This window comes from Typopeltis vanoorti, chromosome 17 (genome assembly GCF_054136105.1).
Source record: "Typopeltis vanoorti isolate ZY-2024b chromosome 17, IOZ_Tvanoo_1.0, whole genome shotgun sequence".
In the NCBI taxonomy this organism is placed as follows: Eukaryota; Metazoa; Arthropoda; class Arachnida; order Uropygi; family Thelyphonidae; genus Typopeltis; species Typopeltis vanoorti.
Genome location: NC_143565.1, coordinates 86136889 through 86142746, shown reverse-complemented (window position 1 = coordinate 86142746; position 5858 = coordinate 86136889).

The following is a 5858-nucleotide window of genomic DNA, read 5'->3' as shown; positions in this document are numbered from 1 at the left end:
GAGTGGATTTTTTTTAAAAAAAAAGTCTCTGGTTAGTTTGTCACATGAAATTTTACAAGGAGAAAAAAATGTTATGGTCATACTTAAATTTGTATAACACATCAACGACACCCAATTTGTTCATTTAAATTTACACATTTTATTTGAATGAAATATTATTTACAAATTTTATTTACTGAATCTAACATACAGAAAATAAATAAATAAACTGAAAAATACACTCAATTTGTTCATTTAAATTTACACATTTTATTTGAATGAAATATTATTTACAAATTTTATTTGAATGAAATATTATTTACAAATTTTATTTGAATGAAATATTATTTACAAATTTTATTTACTGAATCTAACATACAGAAAATAAATAAATAAACTGAAAAATACATCAAAAATACATGGGAATTCTTCCCATGCTTATGGAATTGCCATCATGTGGTTTTTGCCAATGTGACTCTCATCCGAAAGTTAATTTTCATCCGGTGTTTGTTGGGAATTTATTACTGTAGTAAAATTAAGGGTTGCATATTTATTTTTTTAAGCCAATACATATACTTCTGAGAATTATTAAAAGCACAGAATCTTTCGTTATGTTTCCAAAAGCATTTAAAAGTACACGTTATGTTTTCACGTTTTGGACATCCAATTTCATTTAAATCAAGAACAGGCCTCCCTATTAACCTAATATTGTTCCTAAAGTCTATTAGGACTTTAAGAACAATATTAGTTCTTGCTTTCTTCCTCATTTGCTTTTGTTAGTGCCTGCGTGCACATACCATATCTTTATGTTCCTGAAAATGGCAACGTTACATTGCCGAAATATAGAAGTTATTTATTAAAGTTACCTTTAATTAATATACTTTATATGCATTGCTAATTCCGTAAACTAATTACCAGTTATGTATGACCAACGTATAAGCCTTGCTACTAGAATTCTTATAGTACTGTTTACACTTACCATGCCCTACCCTGACTGTTCCTTCAAAAATGAACCTTTTGCACAGCTGACTCAACGACATGTTTTCACATGCTGCTGGATATACTGTTGGTGTGTTTTTATCTTACTTTGTGTGTGGAAAGGTAAAATTTGTATATGTGTTATCTGGAGAATGCATACATTTTTTCTATACCAAACTTTAAGAGTTTAAGTCACGTTTTTGGGTTAATTATTTGCTATATCTGTAAAACAACCAATTTCTAACAGTTCGGATTTTCGATTATGTGAACGAATTCTTTTCAGATAACTCAAACAATGTCAATAGGTAGCATTAGAAAATTTCTAAAATAATCAATACATGGATATCAGTTTTCAACACTTTTTGTTTCCCGTTCCTGGGATTAATTTCACAGTTGTGATTTTTTTTTAAATAATTAAACAGAATTGCATTAAGATATAAAGTTGTGGATTTAAATATCAAGTTCTAATCAGAATAACTGAGTAAAAAATTCACTGTGGAAAAACACAACAAAAGCACACATCTTTGTTCATTTAAGTTTACAAATGCATATTTTATTTTGCTGAAATACTATTTACAAGTATATTTCACTGAGAAAAATTCATTCTATGAAAATAAGAAAACATAAGAAAAATATTATTCTACAGCCAGGTACCTGGCTGTAGAATAATATTTAGAATAATAGTTGGGGTATATGTAAGTTCGGTTCACTTAAAACCTTGATATTCCAGGTCTACCTATTCACTGATTAGACCTCAAAAAGGGTTGAAACCGGTCTGGGTAGTGACCTCTTCTCATCATGTGAAACAGTAATACATCTCCTAGGAGCTACGTTTTACATTATGAGAGAATATTAAGGACAGTGACGGATCTTGCTCCACCTTTGCTCCGAGTTGCCCTGGTGTTGTACTGCCCAAGTGATTACTTACACTTGGGCTCGCCGATAGTTTTTTCGGCATGAAACTCTAGGATTACGATGGATTTCGATCCCAGTTTCGTACCCGGCTGTAGAATAATACGGGATTTACCATCTCTCTTAAATTTAATTTATGTCGCCGGTAAAATAGCCTTTTGGCTTCTTAATGGCATTTTATTGTTTATTTATTTATTATTATTATTTTAATAAAGGGGTACTTGGTGAGAATGAAAATTTAAGAAAGGAGGGGGCACTGATATCTGAAGTTTGAGGAACACTGTTCTAGACAATGTAAGCTCATTGCGCCACCTGGTGTTAGACGTAAACTCAACTGATTACTGCAGCGAAAACACAGATACCTAACATCGCATCTGCGATGTTATGTTTCGATGTTATGAAAAAATAAGAGCTCTACAACAAGATACTTTGGTATATTACTACTTACATATAAATAGCTGCAGTTCCTTTACCATTGATGGAACAAATTAAATGTAAATAAACAAACAAGCAAGCCATCTACTTGAAAACAATAAGTATATAACATCCTTAATCAGAAATGAATAATTTTAGAATATGTGTCAGGAATTTTACACTAGAAAAACAGTCGTACTTCCCCAAACTGATAAAACAGTGCAAAACATCAAAGGGAAAATATGAGTCATGAAAAAGGTGAATTTGAAGTTACCGCTCGCTGCCGGAAATTACGTGAAAACACACGACTTAGGATATGTGTGTCACAATGAACGAATCATGTGAATGCTAAAAACATATAGTCATATCACAAACATTGTATGACCCAATGCTAAGGAATTAACAGTGTACCAAACGGACAGAAAATCTAAGGAACAAAAGTCAAATAGCATTTCATGTTATTACAGAAATTTCTTTCTTTCAAGATTGTGTTTTTGTGTGTTGTGATGTGGATAAAAATTCAACTATTTTGGAATATCTATTTGCATTAAAAAGAATCATTCTGGAAAACTGTAAGTAAATTTAAATTATCATTAGAATTTCTAGACTACATACAAAAAATTATTGTAACCTTTTAAGTCTCCGTTTATTTTTAAAATACCGTTTGGTTTTTTCTCTTCATGTAAACTAAAATAAAACACAATTACCAAACACATTAGTAAACAAGATAACGTTAATTCGAAAAAGAGGTTGTCATTTGTCAATAATCTTTTAATAATGTCACCTGCAACTGATAATGAAAACTTCGGAGCAAAAAAAAAAGTGTATGTTTCAGGGACACCAGCATATAATTAAATTATTCAGAAAAGCCTAAACACACCCGCCATCACGACTTACTTTATGAATTCCCACCCTTTAGCAAGGAATAAAATATGAATTTGAATTAGAATATGAATATAGAAGAATATACGGATGAGCTATGGAAAAAAAAGTGTGTGTTTGAGGGACAACAGTATATAATTAAATTATTCAGAAAAGCTCGAAACACTGGCGCCATCACGACTTACTCTAAGAATTCTCACCCTTTAACAGGAAAGAAATACCCCAAAATGTATTGGAAATTAGTATATCCATTAATAGACAGCCAAAGACAAAACATGACGATAATGACAGGTGTGTGTCACCCTGGGAAAATTCCAAGATATCTTATCTCAAAAACATCGCCCACTATTCCATAGCCAAACCAAAACACCATGTGATATCACAGAGAGACATATGTTCCCCAGAAATTTCCAAACACATAACGTCACGATTCTTATCTCTAAATATCACCGACAATCCTTTAAGTGAACCAAATACACCACGTGATGTCCCTGAAAGACGAGGGCCCAGCGAAATTCCAAACATTCCAAACTATATAACAACAAACATTCATGTCACGATTCCTTATCTTATCTTGATCTTGATCTGGTCGGAAGTGTCCCACCAATCACGACACGATTCCTTATACACTAATATATCTCCCTTTCCATTCAAAACAACAATGTCATTTATTTACAACTAACATATGACATTTTTTTTACAAGTAACAAATGACGTCACTTATCTTCATCTGAAAACAACAAACATTCACGTCACGATTCCTTATCATATCTTGATCTTGATCTGATCTGAAGTGTCGCACCAATCACGATACGATTCCTTATCCACTAATATATCTCCCTTTTCAATTCAAAACAATAACATCACTTATTTACAACTAACAAATGACGTCACTTATCTTCATCTGATAACAACAAACATCACGTCACGATCCCTTATTTTATCTTGATCTTGATCTGGTTCAAACTGTCCTACCAATCACAACACGAATCCTTATCTCGGCCATCACCCATAATTCCATACGCAAACCAAAACACAAGAACTCACGTCACTGACACATATGCCCCCAGGGAAATTCAAAAAATTCCAATCTCATGACGTCACTCCCACAATGACGTCATGAAATGAACAACCAATTACGTCACGATTCCTTATCTTATTTTGATCTTGATCTGGTTTAAAGTGACTACACTACTACTCATGCATTAGTGATGCATTACCCAAATTTACCACTTATCCCCTGAAGACCTTTCACGTACCCTCAGAGGTATGCTCACCACACTTTGAGAAACACTGCTCTAGAACTAAAGAGGCGATTGTCCATACTTTACAGAAGGCTATGGTACATTATTCGTCATATAGCGGTGTGAGGTGGAGCCTTCGTAGCTCAGTTGGTATAGGCAAAGCCCTTTGGTCGGAAAGACCTGGGCTCGATTCCCATCAGTAACTTGAGGAACCTTTATCTGATCTCTTTCAACTAACGGTAAGTTAACCGGTCTCATGCGGGGTTGGAGAGTATTTTCCTTCCCTGAAAACTCGGGTTTTTCATCCTTCAAAACAGGCAAACCGAGCTCGTGAACACACATACGGCTACAGTCATAAAATATACTACAGCAAGGAAGGCAATGGGAAACCACCTTGCTCATAATCATCTCCCTAGCATGGTAACATGTAACTACCCCCCCCCCATGAGCTATATGGCTGAGGGAATAGGATAGGACAGGATAGCGGTACAGTATCATGGACCCAAGCATCGTCTGTAATAATGTACGATGCAGCGATACAATAAATAATAAAACAATACACACTTTGTATTATTTCTTTATTTGCTACATGATTGATGAAAATATTACAGCATATTATATTCCTCTTCCCCCAGCCTCCTCTTTCTTTACCTTTCTGTGCGATTACAGCTAATTGCAGCATAAATGTGTGTCTGTTTGTCAACACCCTATCCGTAATACTCCTTAAAAAAGACAAGCTCGATTTATGTTTCCACCGTATGGCAAGGCCTCTGATCCATTCCGGTCTAGTTTCATGCATGCGGGATGAAAGAGACGTAATTAGCGCCGCCGTCTGTCCCTAAATATCTACTCTAGATGCAGCTCTTGAGACTATCAGTACCTCTTATCATAGGGATTGAAACCGTCTGGGAGTTTTTAGTCACCACGTTCACTATTATTATTTCTTTGTATCTTATAATATGCTACGGTTTTGTGTCAAACACATTCAACATTCTTATGTTACTCCGACTACAAAGAGTTCTAAATTTATAGTACCTTAGCACATTAGATGGGCTAAGATATTTATTTTTACATAATCCGACAACTTTGCTCTAAAGTTGCTACACATGGAACTTTTCAAGCTACTTCAAGCCTCCTATTAACGGGATCAGTTGCGCGCCAGTAGTGTCCGGCGCCTGTGTGCAAAATTTTAGTTGGCGTCCCTATCCCCCATCCTCCAATAAAAAAATCACTTTAAAAAAAAACGTTTTTTTTTAAGTTTTTCCTCCTCTTTGGCGCCTTTACGATCCTGGCGCCTGTATGCGTCGCACACATTGCACATATGGCCGGCGCTCCCCTGAACGGGATGGTAGTTTCACACCGGGCAGTGCAATTCATCTATTACCCAAGACATTATTCATATCCAACAGGGTGATTCAACTCGCAGTTTGTTGGTAAGGCGGGAGGGGT